Source organism: Narcine bancroftii, chromosome 5, assembly GCF_036971445.1.
Source record: "Narcine bancroftii isolate sNarBan1 chromosome 5, sNarBan1.hap1, whole genome shotgun sequence".
Lineage (NCBI taxonomy): Eukaryota > Metazoa > Chordata > Chondrichthyes > Torpediniformes > Narcinidae > Narcine > Narcine bancroftii.
The window spans coordinates 236,095,238-236,121,474 of NC_091473.1; the positions used below are offsets into that span (position 1 = coordinate 236,095,238).

At 41.2% G+C, this 26,237-nt stretch overlaps 1 long non-coding RNA gene across 2 annotated transcripts in view; it reads left to right on the plus strand.

The window, feature by feature from the left end:
* Nucleotides 1-26,237, plus strand: part of LOC138765059 (uncharacterized) — a 57,572-nt gene that overhangs the window by 18,997 nt on the left and 12,338 nt on the right. The window contains exons 4-5 of one of the 2 annotated variants that reach the window (XR_011358446.1): nt 540-717; nt 1,178-3,060. This is a non-coding gene — a long non-coding RNA (uncharacterized lncRNA). Of the gene's footprint in view, nt 1-539; nt 718-1,177; nt 3,061-26,237 lie in introns of those variants that run through there. The other variant, XR_011358445.1, reaches the window with a different exon arrangement.

The window sequence follows — 26,237 nt, forward strand, 5'->3', positions numbered from 1 at the left end:
AAATATAACTTAGATTGAACTTATGTAGCCGATCTCACAGGTCTGTCTCAACATAACAATTTTGGGAGTACTTTCACTAAAAAGATTGCTGCTGTCAACAAAAGTGACCCAGAATCATCTTCTCAAAGATAATTATGGATGGACAAAACCTTGGCAGTATTACCCAGGTCTCACAAAAATGAATTTTAAGGTGTTTGAAAGTAAATCTTTGCAGTGTACTTGGGTGATGATCTCAGTTGTTGACCCATGTATTTTATCAGTACCCTTTTTTAATCTAGCATAAAACTGAGATTTTCCTGCCTTAAGAATCTAATTTTCATTTACCTCTCCTTACAACTAAATTCCCTCTTCCAGATATTGTTTCTGAAAATATTTTCATATCTCTCCCCAGTTTTCATGTTGTTTTAAATTAAGATGCTCAATTTTCGCCACAACTATATTGCCTAAACAGTGATTTGCATAGAAATGACTTCATTTTGTTTCTTTCAGTGTTGTGCATTACCATTCAATTATTTCCAGTGTTTTCTGTTTTATTTCAGATTTCTAGCAGCCAGAGCATTTTGCGTTTGTACTTATTTTATTGGAGCTTTTGCAAATCTTTAGGAGATTCACCAGGATGTTGCCTGGATTGAACAATTTCTGTTACGTGGCAAGAAATTGGATTGGCTGGGTTGGTTTTCGCTGGAGTGGAGGAGACTGAGGAATGTCCTGATGGAGGTATGTAAAATTCTGATTGGGAACCATAGCATTGATGCTTCAGTCCTATTGCACATAAATGGGATTAGTGAGGTAGGTGTTGGGTCGAACAATCCATTTCTGAGCTGTACAATTCTATGGCTCTATAAGGGTAAAACTCTATTATCAACTTCTCCAGTTTCTAGCCTATTCCCTATTCTCCCTCTCTTCTCTATCCCTCTGTCTCCTTTCCACCTTCTCTCCACCCTCTTCCCTTTCCATTCACAGAGTCATCCCCCCTCCTCTTGTTTGCTGGTGTGCCCTCCATCCCTTGACCACTGTCTGTTGGCCTGTACTCTTCTCTCTGCATACCAACCCCACATCGACATTTGGGCCTACATTTTGCTTATACCTTGATGAAGGCCTCAAGCCTGAAACATTAGTTATGTATCTTTATCTTTGCTATATAACTTAACTCACAAAACTCAAATCGGTCAACCAGTTTACCTATCTCGGCTGCACCATTTCATCGGATGCAAGGATTGACAACGAGATAGACAACAGACTCGCCAAGGCAAATAGCGCCTTTGGAAGACTACACAAAAGAGTCTGGAAAAACAACCAATTGAAAAACCTCACAAAGATTAGTGTATACAGAGCCGTTGTCATACCCACACTCCTGTTCGGCTCCGAATCATGGGTCCTCTATCGGCATCACCTATGGCTCCTAGAACGCTTCCACCAGCGTTGTCTCCGCTCCATCCTCAACATTCATTGGAGCGACTTCATCTCCAACATCGAAGTACTTGAGATGGCAGAGGCCGACAGCATCGAATCCACGCTGCTGAAGATCAAACTGCGCTGGGTAGGTCACGTCTCCAGAATGGAGGACCATCGCCTTCCCAAGATCGTGTTATATGGCGAGCGCTCCACTGGCCACCGAGACAGAGGTGCACCAAAGAAGAGGTACAAGGACTGCCTAAAGAAATCTCTTGGTGCCTGCCCCATTGACCACCGCCAGTGGGCTGATATCGCCTCAAACTGTGCATCTTGGCGCCTCACAGTTCGGCGGGCAGCAACCTCCTTTGAAGAAGACCGCAGAGCCAACCTCATTGACAAAAGACAAAGGAGGAAAAACCCAACATCCAACCCCAACCCACCAATTTTCCCTTGTAACCGCTGCAACCGAGTCTGCCTGTCCCGCATTGGACTTGTCAGCCACAAACGAGCCTGCAGCTGACGTGGACATTACCCCTACATAAATCTTCGTCCGCGAAGCCAAGACCAAGAAGAAGATAACTTACACTGTTTGACCTGCTAAGTTCCTAAAGCCTTGTGATTTTTTTTTTACTTTTTGTGAATGTATAAGCCTATTTTGCATGAAAGCAGGGCTGATAAATGATCTTGTAACCATTTCCAGAGCTGAATAATTTCACTTTATTAATAGAAAATGACTACATTATTGAAAATGTGACATTTATATATTTTTACAAGGTGAAAACTGTATTGTACTATTTCGCACATTTTCCACCCCGTGGATGCCACTGCTAATAACCTAATGCCCTACTCAATGACTAAATTTTCCAAAATATTTTTGATTTCCTGCTGCTTGTCAGCATTCATAGTTGAGGCCCTTGTGGAGTTTAATAGAACTAAGTAGAGCTTAGTTGATCAATGATCTGAAAAAGAAAGTGCAAGGTTAAGAGGCAGTCATTTAAAACAGATGCAGTGGAACTTCTTATAGAGGGTGGTGGATGTCTGGAAATCTCCACCCTAAAGATGAGATAATTGGAGGCAGTTAAAGAGGAAGTACGCAAATGTTTAAAACATCAGGGCTACAGGGATTTGGCACAGAGAAGGAGATGAGGCCCGAGGCAGATTACTGATGATTATGGTACACCTACTCCTGGTCCTGTTTTCTTATCCTTATTTTTTCCCATTTGATACCCGATCAAGAATACCAAAAGGCTGGAGTTGCTGAACAGCAGGCTTTTAATTCCATAAGACTTGGACCATGCTCCTGTTCTGGTTCGACCCCAGGACTCGTATTGAGGGAGGGACTAGGCCTAACTTAAAGGATTCCAAGGGTTGGAGTCACCGAGGGAAGGCAGGCAGCCATACATATGAACCAAACATATACCAAGTAACAGTATACAGTGGTGCATCACCGCACCAGTGCCAATAACAAAATTGTGTCTACATGACTTGATAGAGCTTGATTTGTTTTTAAACAGGTTTAAAATCCATCAGCAGTATACAGTAGATAGTTGTACATTGAAGCAAATTTGCACTGTTTTTATTTTTAGAAATCATGAAGAGAAAAATCTGTCATAAGAATATCTCCTTCCTCCAGTGTGGAAAGAAATATAGTTTATAAGAGAGACACAACAGGAAAACATTCTGCAGAATTTTCTTTATAATGCTGCAAATCACAAAATAGCATTCAGTATTATTTGGTTGAATTTCTCTTTCACAAGATGTTATTTCTCCTGTTCTTGTTTTCTTTCATTCATATCACTCAATAGATCCATTGTTCAATCAATATAAACTATTTTTCCAGGATGTGCAATCTTGAAATTTGTATCCCTCCAGGAATCAGGTCAAACCAGAACTTGTGGGAATTTCCCCGACCTATGGTAATTGCACATCAGAACCATATTTACCTCAAAGTCGGCTGAAGAGCTTTATGCATGCTCAGTAACTAACCTTCTGACCCTCACCCATCATTCACTGAAGCTTCTAAGAGGATGATCTTTTCATATTATATCTGCAAGACAAACATCTTATACAGTACAATACTGCATTTAATGATTCACAGTCAGACTCTGGAAAATGTAGACCGTATAATACATCTCTCAGCCAAGACAGACATCAGTGATAAAATTCAATGTGCTGACTCAGATTTAGTTAATTAAAGAGCAAGGTCTTTGAAGTAGAAGACCTTGAGCTACAAAACTCATGGTATACCAGGCGCCAGTGATCGCTGCACCTTCCTACGCATCCTGACTCTGTCTCCACAAAGTCCTCCAAATCCAATGGAGAGGCAAATGAACCACTGCCAGTATCCTCTCCCAGGCCAACATCCTCTACTGAACTCCATCAACGACGTTGCACAGGCTACCTTGTTTGCATATCTTTGCCTGCAATGGACACTTGCTGTTTCCCCAGCACTTTCCTTTATTAAAGCTGCAAGGAAGGGGGAGTTATCAGATATACAAAGAAGGAATGAAGCTGGGGGAAGCCTCATAGATGATTGAACAGAAGGTGTAAGAGGTGAAGAAGAAAAGTTAGAGAAAGGAGGTGGCAGAAATAAGTATAGGAGTAGGTAAAGAAAAGATGAAAACCACTGTCAGCAAGAGGGATAGAGGTTTACCTGAAATTAGAAACCAAAAAATCAATGGTCATGTCATGAGATTTAAGTCTGACCAGGGAAACTATGACATATTGTTCTTCAAGTTTACGTATGGCCTCACTCTAACAACAGATGAGGCCAAGAACAGACATGTCAAAACATTGGTGGGGGAGAGTGAAATGCTTGGCTACAGGTAGTTCAACTTAGGACCCACAGGTATTCATCAAAGTGTTCACCCAATTTGCATTTGGTATCACCAATATAGAGGAAGCAAAATTGAATTAATTGAAAGCAGGGAATGGATTAAGTTGGAAGATAAGAACATAAAGAGCATAGGAAATATGAGCAGGAGTTGGCCATCCGGCCCATCAAGCCTGCTCCACCATTCAATAAGATCATGGCTGGTCTGATTATTGACTCATTGACTCAACTCCACCTACCTGCCTTTTCCCCATATTCCTTAATTCCTGCTCTTGAATTCAATTCCTCTAGTGGTGAAGGCCAACATTCCATTTGCCTTCTTGTATCTTGCCTGTTGTATCTGCAACCCAAATTTTGTGATTCATGCACAAGTCCTTCTGCACTACAGCATGCTGCAGTTTTTCACGATTTAAATAATAATCTGCTCTTCTATTTTTTCCTACCAAAGTAGATGACCTCGCATTTACTAACGTAGTATTCCATCTGCCAGACATTTGCCCACTCACCTAACAACTATATCCTGTAGCCTCTCCACATCCTCTGTACAATTTGCTTTTCCACTCAATTTAGTATCATCCACAAACTTGGCTCCACTACACTCTGTCCCCTCTTTCAGATCATCAGTGTAAATGGTGAACAGCAATGACCCCTGCAGCGCCCCACTTGCCACTGTCTGCCAATCAGAAAAACACCCATTTATCCTGACTCTCTGTATTCTGTTAGTTAACCAATCCTCAATCCATGCCAATATACTTCCCCTGACTTCATTCATCTGTATCCTATTGATAAGTCTCTTTGTGGCACCTTACCAAACGCCTTCTGGAAATCCAAATATACAAAATCAACCTGTTCCCCTCTATCTACTTCACCCATTATATCCTCAAAGAACTCCAGTGAGTTTGTCAAACAAGACCTGTCCTTTCTGAATCTATGCTTCGTCTGCCTGATGGAACCCCTTTGGTCTAAATGTCTCGCTATTTTATCCTTAATGACAGCTTTAAGCATTTTCCCATCTACAGACGTTAAGCTAACTGGTCGATAGTTACCTGTCTTCTGCCTACATCCCTTTTTAAAAAGTGGCATGACATTTTCTATCTTCCAATCTGCCAGGACCTGCCCAGAACCCAGAGAATTTTGGTAAATGACTACCAACGCATCGACTATATCTCCCACCATTTCCTTCAGAACCCCGGGATGCATCCCATCAGGACCAGGGGATTTGTCCACTTTCAGTCCCATTAACAATTATTTTTGTAACAATTATTTTATCGAGATCCTGAACTCCCTTCACATCCCTATCACTACTCTTTGGCATGCTGGACATGTCTTCCACCGTGAAGATTGACACAAAATATCTTTTCAATGCCTTGGCCATTTCCTCATTACACAATATCAATCTCCTTTTTTCATCTTCCAAAGGACCTATATGGACTCTAGCCACCCTCTTCAGTTTTATATATTTATAAATATTTTGCTATCTGTTTTTATATTTTGTGCTAATTTACCTTCATAATCCTTCTTTCCTTTCCTTATTTTCCAGTTAGTTCTCCTTTGTTGCCTTTTGAAGTTTTCCCAGTCCTTCAGTTTCCCACTACTCTTGGCTACTTTGTACACATGAACTTTTAATTTTATACTTTCCTTTATTTCTTACTGCCCTTATTTTTAATGGGAGTATATTTTTGTTGAGCACTGTGAAAAATCTCTGAAAATCTTCCACTGTTCCTCAACTGTTTTGCCATTAGCATGAGGTCCAAGTCCATGCTGACCAGTTCCTCCCTCATCCTGTTGTAGTCTCCCTTGTTCATGCATAATACACTAGTTTTAGATCTAACTATTGCACCCTCCATCTCTAGGATCGCTTTTTCCAAGAGTGTCCCTAACTACTATATTGTTAATATTTGCCATCTCTTTGCACAATACTAGATCTATAATAGCATTCTGCCTTGTTGGTTCCTTAACATGCTGCTCAAGGAAACTATCATGGATATACATGCAAACTTCTGCCTCATCTGGAAGTTCTGTTGATGGCCCTAGATGGAAGTGATGGAGGAGATGTAAGGACAAGTTTTGCATTTTCTGTGGTCACATTGGGAACTTTCCAAGTGGGTGAGGAGGGAAGAGTCCCAGAAATGACAAAAAATTATATGCTAAATGGTGGGGTGGAAAGTCTTTGTTTACCTGGGGAGAGATGGGGCAAGGACAGAGGTACAAGAAATAGAAGGGAAATGCTATGAGCTTTATCAATGACAATAAGAGAAAATACATGTTTATTAATGGGGGGGGAGCACTTCAGGTGTCTTTACAAGGATGGGAAGAGGTATAATCTGGGCATCAATGTGCATCAGTGTATTTGTAATAGATGTCCATGAATGTCCATGGATAGTTTGTCCCCCCTGAGATTGAGTCAGAAAGACCAAAGAAAGGGAGAAAATTGACTGAAAAAGTTCAGGTAAATTTAAGAGCCAGGTGAAAGTTGGCAGTAAAGTTCATGAAATTGTCAAGTTATGCAAGGGTGCAGGAGGCAGCACTAATGCAGTCATTGGTGTCGGGAAGGAAGAGATAGAGAGTGGTACCAAATCAAGACTGGAACAGGGACTGTTCCGTGTACTTGACAAAAAGGCAAGCATAGCTGTGGGTCAAACTTGAAGCAGGCTCCAACCTGGGAAGAGAGTGTCAGACAGATGAAGGAAAAGATGTAAAGATGTACTCATTGAAAAGCATGTACTATCATTAAGGTCAAGACCAGACATGTGGCTTGTATAAAAATTCAGTATAAGGAGTCCACTATCCCACAAGCTACACATATCTATCCCATCAGCTACCTCTTGCCCCATTTAAGGCTGAGTTCACAGTTTCTACATTGCCTTCATCTATTACCTCAGTAGTGGAAATAAGTCCATCTGAATCCAAGTACATCTGAGATAATGTATTTAATATTCCAAGCAGGAAGACCTACCAGTGTCTACACTACAGTGTTTCACTCCCACATATGCATTCCTGACATGGAGATATTCAAACACTGATTATAATCTATGGATAATTATTTATGGATGGAACTGATACTTCATGTAATATGTCAAGTTTATTGTTATTTGATTGTCTTAGTACAACCCAATGAAACAGTGTTCTCTGGACCTTGGTGCAAAACATGAAAACATGCAACCAGACAAAACACACATACATATGCAGAACAAGAATTCTATCATTAAAAATAAATAAATACTGTTTTGTACAAATGAGAGTCTCAGATGGTTATTGTGAGCAATTCATTTTGGTCATTCAGCGTTCTCACTGCCTGTGGGAAGAAGCTGCTCCTCAGCCTGGTGGTGCTGGCTCTGATCCTCCTGTATCTCTTCCCCCGACAGGAGCAGCTGAAAGATGCTGAGTGCATGGTGGAAGGGACCCTCAATAATTTTGTGCACCCTCTTCAGACAACAATCCCAGTAGATCACACCAATGTTTGGGAGGGGATGGAGGGGGTGGAGGTGATCCTCTCTACCTCTCTTATGGTCCTGTGGGTTGACAACTGATCCATTTCTTTGCAACAACTGTACCACACTGTGATGCAGCCGGCAAGGACACTCTCTAAAGAGCTGCCATAGAAGTATGACATAAGGGTGGCATGTAGCCTTGACCACTTCAGTCCTCTCAGGAATAAAGAATCTGGCCAGATAAGCACAGTTCTCAGAAAATGTCCTAATGTCTCAGGAACAGGGTGATGGAACATTTCCTTGCAGCTGTTTGCTTCCAGCAGAAGGTATGGTTAAAACGTGTTTACATATTATAAATGCAGCCTTTCACCCAAGTGCTCTATCGATGGGAAAATAAACTATTTCAAGGTAAATTCAGGTTATAGATGGCTCTGTAATGAAGGAAAAGAGTACTAGATCTACCCCTGGGGACTTTGCTAATTGACCCAATTCTCTGAGAATGCAGATTCACTCAGCAAAGTATTCCAATTAGGTATTTGTATGGATCATTTTGCTTTCACCAAATTGCAAGGTTTTATCCAGCTGAGAATATTCTTTGCTGATCACAAAACAATTTGAAAGAGCATGAAAGCTATTGACGGAATCATGCATTTCCTGTTCTTGATAAGGCCATTCTTATTTAAGCATCGCATAGTTGGCATGCAGTTAGCAAAGCGCTGCTTGGTTCAATTCCGAAGCTGTCTATATGGAGTTTTCACATTCTTCTCATGTCTGAGTGCCCCATTTTCCTCCCACTGTTCAAAATAGTCTGGGGTTGTAGGTCAATTAGGTGTTATTGGCGGCATGGCTCATGGGCCAGAACACTGTTTCTGTGCTGGATATCTAAAAACTTTTTTGACCATGATAATTTTATCAGTTTAATATTGTTTCAAATTTACATTCAAACTAGACAATTGCGCCCTAATCATTTGATAGAGTGATGACGATATTGTCACAAAACAAAATTTTGGATTTTAAATTTTTCTAATGATATTTTGGATATAAAATTACTCACAAATAGTGTTAAGATTAAAAATTGGAACTAAAATACAAGAGGTCGCTCACATTCCCCACCCTGTACAAATCAGATGTTGGCTTTGCAATCTCTTTCAGTATTGCTATGAGCCCAGAGGACCCCCAAAACCCAGCAGCAATAGATATTCATCACAACAAAGGGTTACTTAAACAAAAGTTGCTTTTAATTAGCTTTAAACATGAAAATAGAATCAAACTTTAACTTATCTCTCTTGACTTACTTAACCTAACTTACCCCCCCCCCCACACTTCTATTTCTAAGCGCACGTGTATGTAATATATGTGTAAGCTCAGAAAAGTTATTTGGTTCACAGTCCAATCTCACTTCTCATTCCTCCAAGTTCACTGGTTGCAGGCAATTCTTATACTGGGCACAGAATTTAACATTTATAAAGTTCACCAGGCTTTGGTGCTTGAAGGGTAAATGGTTACCACTCAGGAAGGTTCTTGTCGGTTTTTAGAGAGAGATTTGTTGTCCCTTTTTAATCAGCCACTTCAGTATCTTGCTGATGAAACTTTCCCCTTCAGGGTTCTCCAGATGATAACCTCTTTCTTTCAGGTCACCCCAGAGTTCCTTTTTGTTTTTCTTATTCCAAGCAGAACATTAGACAGCCAGTCCTCTCTTCTTGCATGAACCCCAAGGGCTTTGACCAGGCTGTCTTACAACCGGGCTTTCCATAACCTTGCCAGCTTGTCCTGTTCCAATCCCAGCTGCTGTCTGCTGGCTGTAACACTGTAAAAATTATCTCTGTCTCTCTGTCTTTGTCTCTGTCTCTGTCTCTGTCTCTGTCTCTCTCTCTCTCTCTCTCTCTCTCTCTCTCTCTCTCTCTCTCTCTGCGAGAGAGAAAGCCTGTTTGACTCTCTCTACTTGCAAAACCACATGACCCTCTTACAACAGCAAGCTGTCTTCCAGACAGCAGCAGTTCTGACATGCTCTTCCATCTGGATGACAATCCATTAGTGAAGTCTCTTGAGCACTCTCCAAAAGCTCTTGCAAAAGCTGTATAGCCGATGCATCTACCATGGGGCAGAGCTCCAGTATTTCAAATAAGATCTGTTTTAAAGTGTTTGTATGTGACCTACTCTAACAAACCTTTCCCAATTTATCTCCCAAAAACATATCTATATACTCTGTCACAGTATCAAGTTTTCTCTCTAGTACATACACTCCCACAACATTGGGGCTCATGGGATTAGGATATTTTACATTGCAGCTTTGATAACCATCTCCCATGGCTGGCTGAATGAATGATCCAAGCTCCAGATCCTCATGCCGCCATCGAACGACACCGGCTACTGTACTGCACCCTCCGCGCTAGGCGTGGGACCCTCCATGACTACCTCCTGCCGGATCGCTGAATGCCCCGTAGAAGCTACCAGCATCAGGCCCGAGCTGCCACTCTCGTCCACTTCAATGGGAATAATTCACCTGTCCCAATCCACTGGCTTTTAAACATTTTTAAAAATTAAACCATCTGGTTTTTTTTTGTAAAGTTTATTCAGTAGATAAGGAATATTTGAAATTTAAATGTGAATGGGATGGATAAGTTTTTTTTAAATATCTTTTCTTTAACTTTAAGGTGAAAGGAGTGGTAATTCTGGTGTATATTATTTTGCTATTTTAGTTATAGAACGAAGGGAATAATGGTGAAAGTTATAAATTGAATTGTACAATTCTTAATGAGGCTTGAATTTTGTTTGTGATTTATGCTCCATTTGTTGAAGATATAGATTTCGTGGTAGATGTGTTTTTATTATTTGGATATCTGAATTTTAAAGTAATGATTGGGGATATTTAAATGTGGTATTGGAGCTTTTATTGGATAATTATTCAAGAGTAAAAGGGAAAAATGGTGGGAGTACTAAAATTGAATTGTACAATGTTTAATGAGGTTTGAATTTTGTTTTAAGATGGTGGTTTATGTGACTAATATGATGATAGATGTGAAGTTAGTTGATATTTGGTGAAGGTTTATCTCTATAGAGAAAGTTTTTTTTTCATCTTTTTTTTCTCATGCTACAATTTTTTTTAAATATTTGATTATTGTTTAAGAATTTTTGATAGACAATGTTACTAACTTTACTAATTTTTTATATTAAGTTTGAGTTAAATATATGTTTCATCTTAACTCTGTTAAATATATGCATTTAAGTTTGATTTAAATATGTTTTTTAAGTCTGATATCTTAGTATTAATTACTTTTCTTTTTGTTAGTATTTTAATCGGTTATGTTTTAGTTTTTTTTTGTAAGTGGGTTTTTTTTCTCACATATATTATTAATTTTATTAATTCTTCGCTCTTTATTTTGGGGGGAAAGGGGGGTTGGACTAATTTGAGTTGGGTTATTAATGTGTAATAATTATTGGGGAGGGTATAGTTTATTTAGATTACTGATACTGTATTGTAATTTTATTATTTTGTTCTTAATTTTTTAAATGTAATTCTATATGTTATTCATGTTATAAAATCTTAAATAAAGTTTAAAAAAAAATTAAACCATCAAAAGAGGTCAGGAAAAAACAGAATCATATATTTTATGGCATATTTTTTGAAATAGTTGGTTTTGCTTCTAATGTCCTATTTCTGAGTTACAGATGTTATTTTCCCTTTTCTTGCCTCCCTTACAAATCGCGGATTCTCCCAGTGGAAGAAACATTCCAGAGGGAATTTCACTGGGAATACTAATGATGAATGAAATTGTCAAGGAATAGAATTTTTCTGGCATGAACAAAGCTTAATGAATTTTTTTTCCACAAAGAAGTGGGAACATTCTTTCAAATCAAATTATTCAATCTTATGAGATGATTGTGACAATATTCACTCAGCGAGGCCCTGGGGCAGGATGGATTTAACCTTTTAAATGTACTTTTTTCATAAGTGGGCTTGAGGAACCATTGATAGAATGTAGCTGGTTACCAGTCACAAAGTAAGTGGCTGAACCTCCTGTATAGTCACTCTGAGATGGCTCAAAGTTGATTTAATGAATATTCTTGGTATTGGGATAAGGATTTTATTATGGGTTGTTCTTTAAAATTGATGTAGGAATCCTGGAATGAGAGAGCCATGCCTAGCCTTTGATTCTACAGTGCACCAATTTTATTCTGCCTGCTCATTGATGTGATTACTAATTGAGACATCATTTTTTGGATGCACAACTCCAAAGAAAATTCAACTGCGTACAGGCCTACCATGACTTAAAGCCATCCTCCACTACAGAGATGTCCTCCTTCTTCAAACAACGTGGCCTTCCCTTTTCCACCATCAACTCGGACCTCACCCGCATATACTCCATTACCTGCACATCTGCCCTGGCCTCCTCCGCCCCCATGCCCAACAAGCACAGGATTGTCTTCACCTACTACCTCACCAGCTGCGTGTCCAATATATCCTCCTCTGCCATTTCCGTCACCTACTATGAGATCCCATGACCAGACACATAATCTCCTCTCCTCCCCTCTCCACCTTCTGCAGTGACCACTTCCTCCATGACGCCTTTGTCCACTCCTCCTTCCCCACAAATTGTCCCCTTGCCACCTACCCCAGTGACCACAGGAAATGCTCCATTTATGCCCACACCTCCTCCCTCAACACCATTCGGGCCCCCAAACAAATCTGTCCAAGTGAAGCAACATTTCACTTGTGAATCTGCAGGGATCATCTACTGCATCCAGTGCACCTGTTGTGGTCTCCTCTATATTGGAGAAACCAGACGCAGACTGGGAGATTGCTTAATTGAGCACCTTGGCTCTATCGGCCACAACAGTGTAGATCTCCCAGTGACCACCCATTTCAATTCCCCATCCAATTCCCTTGCTGACATGTCTGTCCATGGTCCCAATATGGACAAGACAAAGGAGGTGATTGTGGATTTCAGGAGGATGAAGGATCACTACCCAATACATTTCAATGGCTCCATCGTAGAGAGGGTGGGGAGCACAAAGTTCCTTGGTGTCCATTGAAAGGACCCACCGCACCTCTTCATTAATCAGGAAGGCGCAGCAGCATCTATACATCTTATGGAGGCAGAGGAGGGCAAGGCACCGGCTACCATCATAACAATATTCTACTGGAGCACAATGGAGAGTGTCCAAGCCGGCTGCATTATAGTGATATCATCATAGCTGCAAAGCATCAGATTGGAGGTCAGTACAGAGGGTGATTAAAACTGCTGAGAAGATCACTGAAGTCTCTCTTCCTTACATCGATCTTATCTATGGGGGGCGGTGCTGAAAGAAGGCTTAGTGAATCATCGAGGACCCTTTACCATTCAGCCCCCAGTATTTTTGAGACACTACCTTCAAGGAAGAGGTACATAAAAACCAGGGCTACCAGGCTGGGAAACAGCTTCTTCCCGCAGGCAGTGAGTCCACTGAGCAATTTTAAAAACTTTGCACAATGCCAAGTCTAAGCATCCAGCCACTGATTTTTTTTTTTGCACAAATTTGGACTCAGTCAAGTTAGAAAAAAAAAAGCAATATTCATATTTACTTACTGGTTTCATGAAGCAATACTTTTGGTTTAATTGTTCTCTGTGCTGCAGGAAATTAATGGATTTGTATTTATTTGAAATGGTAATCTTCCCGTTGTTTTATTACATCAATGTTGTTAAAACTTTCTTTACTCTGACCCTTAATAAACAATATACAGAGAACTGTCCTTTCACCTCTACCATTGAGATTTACTCTTTTGATGCCAATATACGAAGTACCTTCAGCATTATTCACCTATTTCCTTGAGAATGCAGGTGAAATGAATGCTACACCATTTTGTTCAGTACAGTAAACTCCTGGTATCCGGCAACTATGGGGATTGGTAGATGCCAAATAAGTGTTGGAGATTGTGTGGTTGTGTGGATTGGTGAATGAACAGCAAGGCACACCAATTTTAAACACTTTTTTTTAACCTATTTACTTTGCTCAATTTTTTTTTGCCTGTTGCTTCAATTCCAGATACCGGGGGTTTTACTGTACAGCACACATAGAAATCAGATCTCACGTTGCTATTGTCAAAATTAAATAACCTAATTATCAATAGCACACCTTTACCAGTTAGCTTTTCAACGTACCCTGTAAACTGACTTCCATTCATCAGAAGGCTGCTTTGTTGTCCACTGTTGGGTGTATTTAAGGCAGAGATTGATAGGTTCTTGATTAGCCAGGGCATCAAAAGTTATGGGGAGAAGGCTGGGCTGTGGAACTGAGTGGGGAAAATAGATCAGCTCATGATTAAATGGCAGGGGAGGCTCAATGGGCTGAATAGCCTATTTCTCCTCCTGTGGTGGAGAAGGCCTTATGGTGAAAGGAATTGTTCGATAATAATTCATTTTGTGTCATATGTGACCACAAAGTAGTTTGATTTTTAGTCTCATGGCATTTTACTGGTGTAGGTAAGTTTTGTGAAATTTCTCTGTTTGATTCCCAACGCTTAACAATTTTGTTCTTTATATTTATTTATATTGGCTGATTCAAGTGTTTCCTAGAAATATAGAATGATACATTGCTCCAGCACTGAATTATTTTGTACACTTGGAAGAAATCCTCAAAATGAGATACAAAATTTACTAGTAAATATTTATTTTCAAATGCGTCATTATCTAAACAGAGCCAATCTTTTCTCTTTAAAAGAACAACTAAACAAATGAATACTCCACAATATGACATGCTTTATGAGCTGGATATGCTTTTATAGCTCTTCATATTGTAGTACAAATGATTCAATGGACCAAGGTCCAGATTGCAAGAGGTATACGTTTATGCCACCCATAAAATACTGGGAGTCTAGAGCATAGACGTCCACAGCAAAATATAAATCATTGTGAAGGAAATAGCTGTGTTGATCAGATTCCAACTCCGCATGATATATTTTCCAAATCTGCAATGACTGAACCACAATTGTAAAGTTCATTATCCATTGCCATTAGAATTCAGCAGGTACTCTAGACTGGATCTGACCTCTTTTGAAATTCCCGTGTACACATTTTTTTATTACTGAAAGGAATTGATGCCATTTGCATGATGAGCTTATACCCCTAAATGCCCTTAGCAGAGTGAAGTTTTCCAGAATTTCTCCTGTTTTTTTTGTGGCAAATGAACTCCTCCCGTGCTCAGCCAAGCGATCCTAATGAGTAATTCAGAACGTGTGAGCTCAGCTGAGTGAAAGTGACTTCAATGGAAGCATAGATCTGATGGTGTTTTCTAATACACCTGTTGTCAGATGGTGCAAGTCACAGATCTCCGTGGAGATGTCAAAGAAACTTTTATGACTTGCTTCTATCCAAAACTATCAACGTGACACATGATATCAATGGAGAAGTCTGTGTAAGTTTCGAGAGATTGTTTAAGATGCCAGTCAAATAGGCCAATATATCCTGGAAAAATATCTAGGGTATGGCAACTAGGGCATCTGGCCTGGGTGCCACATGAAGGGAAACACCACTGCCCTCACTTCTCCCACCTGATAACTTCACTCACTGTTTGACCTGCTGTGCTGAGTTTCTCCAGCATTGTTTTTAATTTAATCACGGGGTCTGCAGACTTTGCAGTTTTACTCCAGGGAGGATATTTTGGTTTTTCTTGCCTGTTGATTTGTTCAGCACCCTGGGCCCGTCAATACCCAGGGGTAGCACCACTCAAGGCTCCCATGGTGATTGGCAGTGGGAACGGTTTGCAGTCCTGCTTCCCAGCGTATTGCTGGTTATGGAGGGGCCGAGGGCCATTGCATATGTGACCCACCGCGAAGCTCGGCCTTAGTTCCAGTGTTGGTCACGTCGCAGCTGGCCCTTGCTCCATGCCTGAGAGCTGAGCCATGACAGCCAAGCTTGGCCTGAACATGTGTGTCCTGGCAGCTGCTGGCATCTCTGGCCACCTCCCCTCTCACTGACAAGAGTTTGGCATCTCCGTGGTGCCGTGTGAATGCAAGGAGTCTGCTCATGTTGCTGGAGATTGTCACTTCTTCCACTTGTCTACACTCATGTTTCCAGTGTTTCTGAATGTGAGTGCCAACAGCTGATTTTCATTGTATTGCCTGCAATTTAACATGGGACGGGGTTGTGGTGGAAAACAACCTCTCTGCTGTTGCTGTGAACATGGGAGTGATGGGGGTGCTTGCTCCCTAGCCTGCAGATCGGCTTGCTCTCTCCTCACCTTCCCTTGGATCTAAAATTGTGGAGAAATTCATCTCAGTGTTTTAAATAACCCTGTCCCAATGCATTCCCTCCTATGGCCAGCAAACAGGTCCAGTGGCAACCACGGCACTGATGTAAGGCTCTCCGCCACTGTGGACCAGGGAATCCGGGCTTGGATAAGGGCGACTGTCCACGTCCTCTCCCCACCCTGAAAACAACCTCAACGTGTTTTGTTTTATTTGCTCCCATCTCCCCTCCTGCACCTTCCTGATTTGGCTGGCACTGGGGAATTGTCTGCAACTTCTGCCGGAATCTCAGGTTTTCTAATAAAAATGTCATTTTTTTTTAAACCCAGAATACTGGCCTGTTCTGCTTAATCCCTCCTACCCACTTGTTCCAGGGATCATTCACATGACTGAGGGCCTGGCGACAAAGCCCAGGCTGAAACTCTGTTCTTGCAACAGTCCTGATTCCATGACACACATTCCTGTTTGGATCCTGGGGATGTCCCAAAGTGTTTTGCAATGAGTCCCTGTTGCAATGGGGAGAAACGGAGCAGGCAGCACACAGACACTTGCCCAGACAGGCAGCCCACAGGCACTCGCCCAGGCACGCAGCACACAGGCATTCGCCCAGACAGACACGCTAGCATGGGACACTGAAAGGGGGGAAGGAAGATTCGGCGATCGCCGGTCAATGAAGAGAGGAGGCGGCAAGGACTGGTAGGGAAGGCGAAGTGGATGGTGTGGTGGCAGTGAGGGATGGTTGCGGGGTGAAGGGTTGAAGTAAGTAAGTTTTAACAGGGGGTCGTAATTTCAGTACTTGTCATGGGCGCTAGATACTGCCACTACCTGGACAGTGCCAAACTTCTTGAGAAACTGTACCCAAATTGACAAGTGGTGAGTATTTCACACTTTCTTGATGATGAAAATAGCGTTGGAAGGAAGTCACTGACTGTAAATAAAGTATTTATGTGTTTGGCCCAGATGTTTCTGATCTGTCCTTATTCTGATAGAGCATTGGTGAAGGGACTGCTATTACATTTCAGGAGGAGGAGTAAGTCAGGCACTTGCTTGGTTAAGATAGTGCTTGCATATCCCAAATGTGAAAGAGAAACAGGCAGATCAAATACACGACACTGCAGCAATCTCCCATAGTTCAGGATGCCATTAGCCTCATGTGTATTTCTTTGAACTGCGTCATCAATTCCACCACCTAAGCCCTTCATTGCCTTAGTATCTAACAGCAATCACAACATCAAACAAAAAACTATGGTACCATTGCCAGAGCTGCTGTAACAACAGCACTGTTACTGGTGTGGATCCAGGAGCACGGGGAGCAGAACACAGTGCTGCTCTGCAGGGTACAACTGCCCGGTCCAGAAACCCGGCCACTCTGTAAAGGCTTTAAATGGTCTGTTAAAGGAGCCAGTGGTGTTTTTAATTAAAATCCTGCAACCATGGGTGTAGTGATAGAGTGCTACCACCAGGAGGCATTGGAGGTGGAGTGTATAGCATGTGGGGAATGTTGTTGCATCTTGGGTAGATTCAAGACGGATGCATCCACATGAGGTCTGGCATGTGTACGTTCTGTCCTTTTTTGCTGTTTTCTTAGTTAATAAATCTAGTTGTTTTAAAAAGAACCCACATGTCTTTATTGCAATAGAAGAAACATCACATGGTACCAGGAATGGAAAAAACAGCCAAGAGTGGAAGAAACAGCCAAGTTCTGCTGTGTACAGGAGTGAAAGAATTAAAAAAACACACATTGTGCATAATGAGTTACAGTCAATGTCAGCAGAGAAAATGTGGAGGGCTTAAAAGCTCCTAACACTATAAATTGGACTGGAAATATCAACCATGAGTGGAGGCTGTTTAAGCAAAGGTTTATGCTTTATCTGCAAGCAATTGAAATCGATAGCCAACTGGATACATGGAAGATTGTAATGCACTTACCGTGGCAGGACCTCAAGCTCTAAAGGTTTTCAACACATTTGTTCTTGCTGTGACAGCAGACCAGAGCAAATTCACCAAGGTTATCAAGATGTTTGATGAACACTGTTCACCAAAGAAAAATGAAACCTTTGACTGGTACATGTTTTGCTTGTGCATGCAGATGTAGGGACAGAGCTTTGATACTTTTTTTAACAGACTTATTAAAAGCAAGAACATGTAATTTTGGATCACTGCAGGATTCAATGATACATGATCAAATTGTGTTCAGAATTAATGATAAGAAAGTGAGAGAGAGGTTGCTGCGAGAGACAGAGCTTACCTTGGCTAGAGCTGTGACGATATGCCAAGCCAGTGAATTAACTCTGCAGCATGTGAAAAATTTGGTGATAGTGTAAAATGAAGACATAGTCATGGCTACAGTGTCTGCACACACACACACACACACACACACACACACACACACACACACACACACACACACACACGCACACACACACATACACACACACACACACACACACACACACACACACACACACACACACACACAAACCAACAAAAAAATGGAGAGACATTCAATTGTAAACAATGCGGCACTAAACATGTGCCAGAGCATTGCCCAGCTTATGGAAAAGTCTGTAACAAGTGCAAAGGGCAGAATCACTAGGCAAAGCAATGTTTTTCCAAAGGAAAACTAAACAGACGTAAAAGTATACACACTATAGAAGAAACCTCTTTCAGTGATACAATTTTCATGGGCATGGTGGAGCAGGGAGTGAACAGTGTCGAGCAGAATAAATAGGCTGTGTCATTGCATACAAATGGAACAACTATTCCTTTCAAGTTAGACACAGGGGCAATGAAGATAAAGCCATACATCCATGCAAATCCTGTGCAGCTTAAAGCCTATAATGGACAGAGCATCAACACAAAAAGTACATGTAAACTCAAGGTGAAAATTAAAGATAAAGAGCACCTCCTTAGGTTAACAGTATTCCAAGATGGACATGAATCGTTGCTTGGTGACAAACCATGTGAAAATTTAAACCTAGTCAAGAGGGTGCATCACATTAGCAGTGATCATGTACAGAACAGCATAGAGGAAATACTGTGTCAATTTCCTGACATCTTCAAGGGGTTTGGAGTTCTACCATTCATCTATAAGGTACAGTTAACAGAGGATGCACAGCCAGTAGTCCATGCCCCGAGGCAATTTACAGCGCCACTAAAAGAAAAGCTCAAGCAGGAACTCAACCGAATGACATCACTAGGGGTTATAAAGAAATTAGAAGAGCCCACAGAATGGGTAAATTCAATGGTGTGTGTCAAAAAGAAAAATGGTGACCAACACAAATGCATGGACCCAAAAGCCTTGAATGTCAAGTTTAAGAGAGTACATTATCAGATTCCAACTAGGGATGAAATTACAAGTGAGATGGCTGGTACAAAGTTTTTCACTCAATTGGATGCCTTCCAGGACTTATGACAAATAAAACTTCGTAAAGATAACACAAAATACTGTACGTTTAATACACCATTTGGCTGATACTCCTGTCTGAGGAAGCCTTTTGGAATGTCCTCAGCTCCAGAAGTGTTCCACAGGACAATGGAGCATATAATCTAAGGTATAAATGGGGTACGTGTGTACTTGGATGTTAGGATCCTATGGGGATCCACTCAAAAACAACACAACGAGAGGCTCATCAAAGTGCTACAATGCATCCTGAAGTATGGATTAAAGTTAAACAGAGAAATATGTTAGTTTGGCATGAAGAAAATCACTTTTCTGGGAGATAAACTGTCCGAGGCTGCTGTGGAGCCAGACAAGAGCAAGGTGAAAGCAATTTTAGAGATTACCAGACCCAATGACATAAAAGACATATTGAGAGTGCTGGGAATGATCAATTTCATTGGTAAATTCATACCAAGCCTGTCTTGCAAAACAATGTACCTAAGGAAGTTGTGAATTCAAGTGGACAAACCATGAGGAAGAATGAGGACAACTGAAGACCATTCTAACTACAGGACCAGTGCTTTTAATGTTCTTTGACGCACCCAGAAGGATGAAAGTATCTACGGATGCTTCAAAAGATGGAATAGGTGCCATCCTACTTCAGGCAGTAGGAGAAGATTGGAGGTCAATAGCATACGCATCAAGGACGATAACAACATCTGAATGTTAATATGCACAGATCTAGAAAGAGTGTCTAGGTCTGGCCTATGGACTCGAGAAATTCCACAGTTATGTGTATGGTCATGACAGAGACAAGTCATTAATAGCAATAATCAAGAAAAATCTCAGTAAAATGTTACCGAGAATCCAAAGACTGATGATGAAGCTACAAAGTTATGATCTTGAGTTGGTGTACACACCAGGAAAACTTAATGTGTTGGCTGATGCGTTATCTAGGGCAACGGCACAGAGTGAAGCACCCAATGAGAGTTCCACAGAGACAGATGTGAATCTCCACATGAACCTGATTACAGTCTCTTCCCATATCTGACATGAAATCCAAGCAGATCACAACTGAAATAGAAAAGGACACAGTTCTATAGAGGTCATCAAGAATTTGAATGAAGGATGGCTGAGAGCTGAATGTCATCCACACTACAACATCAGAGCTGAGCTGAGTGTTGTCAATGGACTTCTACTCAGACAGAGCAGAATTGCCATTCCTCAATCACTATGACAAGTGATGCTGGAAAGGTTGAATAAGGGGCACCTTGGAATTGAAAAATGTAAGGGGAGGGCCAGAACTGCTGTGGATTGGCCAGGGATAAATGCTGACAGTGACAGAATGGTTTCAATCTGTGAGACCTGTTTGAAACATCATGCAAAGCAGATAAAGGAACCCATGATAATAACTGACATACCATGGCAGAACCATGGCAGAAAGTTGGGACTAACCTGTTGCACATGGATGTAAAGAATTACTTGCTGGTTATTGATTACCTATTGAACTATCTGGAGATTGCGCTGCTTCCTAATATGTCTGCTGCTTATGTGATTCAATATATGAAATAGATCTTTGAATGACACGGAATTCTTCATATTATCTGCCATGACAATGGACCATGCTACAGTTACAGAGAATTCCAGAACTTCACTGAAGGGTATGATTTCCAACATGTGCTTTCAAGTCCTCTGCATCCACATTCAAACGGCAAAGCAGAAAAAGGAGTTCACATAGTTAAACAGTTCCTCAAGAAAGCTCTAGACAGTGGCTCAGATCCATATCTTGTTCTATTGAGTTACAGAGGTTCACTACTTGAACATGGCATGTTACGTGCTGAGCTTCTGACAGGATCTACACGATGCATCACACTTCCCTACTCTGCAGGCCCAAATAAGAACCGAGATGTCAATCAGAAACAAAAGCATCTGCAAGGGAGACAAAAGGAAAACTATGACATGTCAGTGAGAAGCTTAGGGCTACTGACACAACATGACACGGTGAGTTTCAGAGATTCTAACACCTGGGATAAAAAAAGGCCACTGTTCTGGAGGATGTAAATCCAAGGTCCTACACTGTCAGAACAAAGAACTATCTAATATTGAGAAGGAATTGAAAGAGCCTGCTGAAAATGCCAGAGAACAGACAGATGCAGATGATTCAGCTCGCACAGAAACAGAGGAAACACCATCCATGCTAGACAGTAGTGGACCAGCAGCACCTGTGTTAAGAAGATCCACAAGAGTTGTCAAGGCACCTGACAGATTGAATCTATTAAAAGTAGAAGAAATGCACACTTAAAAGGTTGTGCAGCTGATGGTCCTGTTGTGTTTGTGTTGAACTTTAAATTGAAAGAATACTGTGTTAATACGTCATGTTGGATTAAACATCTCACGGAAAGGAGGTGATAGAGTACTACCACCAGGAGGAGTCAGAGATGGAGTGTGTAGCATCTGGGAAATGCTGTTGCATCTTGGGTAGATTCAAGATGGATGCTTCCACATAAAGTCTGGCATGTGTATGTTCTGTCCTTCATGCTGTTTGCTTAGTTAATAAATCTAGTTGTTTTAAAAAGAACCCAAGTTTCTTTATTGTAATAGAAGAAACATCACACATGGGGTCTGTGCCCAAGATGGTGGTCCCTATGCTCGGCAAGTGGCTATAAGAGGTTACAGATTCCAGGGAGCAACGGACCAGAAGAGGGCACCAGAAATGGGGAGAACACCTGACCCCCACCACCACCCCCACTGTTGATAAGGAGAAGCAGAGAAGACAACCATACAAGGATGGTGAGCACATCAGTAGACCAGTGAAGAGCTCAGTGCTGATAGATCCTATAGGATGATGATCATGGCAGCAAACCAGTGAGGGGCTCGATGGCTGAAAGACCCAAGTAAACTGCAAGCAGCCAGTGACTTGCAGTCAAGGGACTCACAGAACCAGGATCCGAGAGGATGCTGAGGGCAAGGGCCCCTGAAGAGCCACAGGCATTGAAGGCTTCCTAATAGTGTTAGAGGTTTGGATTTAGAGCTCAGGTTGCCAATGGGTTGAACGGGGGTCTCTGCAGTTGCAAAAGCTGCAGGAGCCCTGAAGGTGAACCCACGGACAGTCAATGTCCCTGAAGGCACTCTCTTTTGCTTTGATTTTTCTCTTACTTCAAGGGGCTCCAGGCGATACTGATGGCAACTCTTTGTCTGACTTTCAACAGGCAAGGAAATTCTGTGAAATATTATGTTTTCTGTATTATTACATGACAATAAAGGAATCTTGAATCAGTGCCTGGCATCATAATGTGCTCAAGGGTCGCTGTTGCGTGAGAACAGTAACTCACAGAAGTCACTCCAGTATGTAAGCAAGTATTTGTGAAAAGCAGGCATTAATCAAGAAACAGGATTTTTTTAACCAAAAATAAACTTTATTCACAATAAATTATTTTTAAAAAAGAAAACTGTTCAAAGTCTCTTAACATCCTTTGTGTCACATCCATACATTCTCATCACTGTTCATTGTTACATACGTTCTCTATTTACACTATTGCTACTACTGTAGCACCTTGTCATTACTTCCCCCTCTGTTGTTGTCCCCCCATCTCATCCCCTCAATACCTGGTGACAGAAAGACTCTAGACTGTGACCTCCCCCCCCACCCCCCAACAGAGCCCTTGCGTTGGCTGCGCAGAGGCTCAGTTCACCCCTCAGCACGTATTCCTATCATCTGGAATGTATCATTTGGCAGCATTCCCTCGCCAACATCTCTGTGGGCTACAATCCATGGGGCAATCATCGCCACCACTTCTGCTAGTGCCTGAGGTGTAGCAGCCCACACACTTGTATGAATGTCGCTTCACTTTGGCAAGGTATATAATAGAGCAAGCATAGATGCCAGGATTCTGTCTGGAGGAGCAATGCCGTACTCACCTAAGTTAGTGTCAATATTCTTATGTTGTTCACAAGTTTTTTTCCCACTCCTAAAAAGCATAATGGTAATAAAAAGCACAAGAGCACAAGAAGAAAACAGAGGAGGTGGATGTGAGTAAGGAATTGGGGCTGTGGCTTCAATGGATCCTTTCTTTGTGGACTCTACATCAACAAATGATCAATGAGCAATGCCTATTCCCCATTCACCAACAATACTCTGCTTCTTGGCTTTCCTCTGTGCCAATCATCGCATCATTCTCTTTCCATCAATGAAAAATATAAGCCAATACAAAATACAAAGTTATTACAACGGAACAGTCCCTTAGTTCCTTCTCATCGTACCTTTCGTTTGTCCACTTCTGGACTGCTTTCTCTGTGTAGCTGCTTTTAGTTGTGAAGACAGAAAAGGCCTTGGATGATGGCCTCGTGCAGCTCTAAGCCCGAGCAGGTCCAGCAGAATTGGACCTGGGCTGCAGTTAGCCTGGGTGGGTTTATAGGCAAGCAATAAAAACACACAGAAATGCTGAAGGAACTCAGCCGGACTCTCAGCCTCCATAGGAGGTAAAGATATATTACTGACGCTTCAGGCTTGAGCCCTTCTTTACTACAATCACAGCAAATGTAGACTTTTGAGATTCTCTCCGTAGACAAGCAATAACAAGAGCCACCATCAGGCTACTGAGTTGACAACACATCTTGTCCTGAGAAAGGTTAGCAGGTTTATACTGTTGTAAATCTTTGGAAGTTTTTATCATTGCCTGTAGTCATATTGAGGAATAAAATTGTAGACAAAGCTGCAACACTACAACACAGGCTCTAAGTAGGTTTAAAAAATGGAAGATAGCAGTCCATTTTGTGAACTGAGAAATGCCAACAATTCTATCAGCTTGCCAAACTACAATCTCTCAATGATCCCTCAGTGAGTTAAGCTAACTTCTCTGCAATGAACTCCAAAACTACTAGATTTTGGAAAATAAAACATTTTATTTCCAAGAGTGCAATCCCAACATTTATCTGCCATTCAGTTCTTGGGAGTAACTATCTCAGAGGATCTTTCCTGGACCCAACACACTAATGGCATAATGAAGAAAGCACATCAGCGCCTCTACTTGTTCAGAAGTTTCCAGAGGTTTACCATGGCATTGGAAAGCCTGGAAAATATCTACAGATGTGTGGTGGAAAGTCTGCTGACTAGCTGCATCACAGTTTGGCATTAAGACAACAATGCCCTTGAGTAGAAAGCCCTGCAATAGGTAGTGGAAACAGCCCAGGACATTACAGGCAGAACCATCCTCACCATGAAGAACATCTACAGAGAGCACTGCTGTTGGAGAGCAGCAGCAATCATCAAGGATCCACACCACTCAGCACATGCTCTATTCTCACCCCTACTATCAGGAAAGAGGTAAAGGTGTCAGAAGACTCACACCACTAAGTTCAGGAACAGCTGCTCCCCCTCCACCTTCAGACACCTCAACAACAAACTCAATCAGCAACTCATTTAAGGACTCTTAGTTTTACACTTTATTGATTTTTTTCTCTTTATATTGCATAATCAGTTTGTTCACATTTCTTTATTTGTTTACATGTGTACATTGTGTACAGTTCTTTTTGCACTACCAGTAAGTGGTAATTCTGCCTCACCCGCACAAAAAAGAATCTCAGGATTGTATGTGATATAATTTATATACTCTGACAATAAATCTGAAATCTGGATTCGATTAAAATGCCAAGGCTGTTAAAATTAAAACTAAAATTATATTAACGTTGCCAAAGTACTTTAAAAAGATAAGGTTGATAGCAAACATATTGCATTGCAAAGCCATTCCATTTTCACAGTAACTTGAATTATTCTCTTAGCAGAATTTTTGTGAGATTTTTATGGAGTCAAATTTAACCACAGATGGCAGCTCATATTGGCTTTGTGTTTAGTACAAAATGAAAAGGATATGTTTCACTGAGGCTTCTCTGTTGAAGAATTTGTACAAAGCCTTTTTTTTGTGAAATCTCTTCAAAGTCACCGCATAATTACAAGCTCATAAATTAGCTACTTGGGAGGAATTTTTATTTTTAATGAACATAAGATTAGAACACCAAGAATAAAATCTCATAGCTTACATTGGGGATTTGAGGTGGAATTCTAAATTGGTTCATTTCTAGCTTCATTTCATGGCATGGACTGAGTACATGTAGAAAAGTTGTTTCCCATGGTGCGAGAATCTGGAACAAGTGGGTACAATTTCAGGATTGAAGAACAGAGATGCGAGGGATTTTCTTCAGCCAGAGAGTGATAAACCTGTGAATTTGTTGCCACAGGCAGTTGTGGAGGCCAGGTCTTTGGACGTATTTAAGATAGAGATTGATTTGCTCTTGATTAGCTAGGGGATCAAAGGTTATAGGGAGAAGGCCAGGCAGTGGGGCTGAGTGGAAAAATGGATCAGCTCGATTAAATGGTGGGGCAGACTTGATGGGCTGAATAGCCTATTTCTGCTCCTTTGTCTTATGGTTTTACTATAATATTGAAGGAATACTTTAACATCCCTCCTATCCAATCCTTTAACACATCACGACCCAAAGGTGCAAACATGGACACTTTCTTCAAGGTATCTGCATCTCATCTCATAATGATGTTGAGTGAGTGATATTTACTTTGTGGAGATCTTTATGGGTATGCATTTGAGAACCAGTTTAAGTGATAATGAGGGGAAAAATACTGGAAAAGTGATGTGCCTCAATATACAGGGAAAGAATGAGGCCAATAACGAAATGAACGCTCCTTTCTCTCATTTGGGAGTCAGAAATGCCAGGCTTAATGCTGCATTTTAGGCGTTTGGAAAATAGTTTATGCTGGTTAATTCAGTGCATTGCTGAGAAAATGTTGCATTACTGGATGCAGATGAAATATTCAGTTGTAATATTCAAAGCTCAATTTTCTTGATATTCAACTTAAAACTCTTCCCTCTGCCAAAAATATGCTTTTAAGGCTTTTCTGGTATCAAACGGAAGCTCTACTTACCCACATCATACTGTTGATTGCACTTTCAATTAATTGGT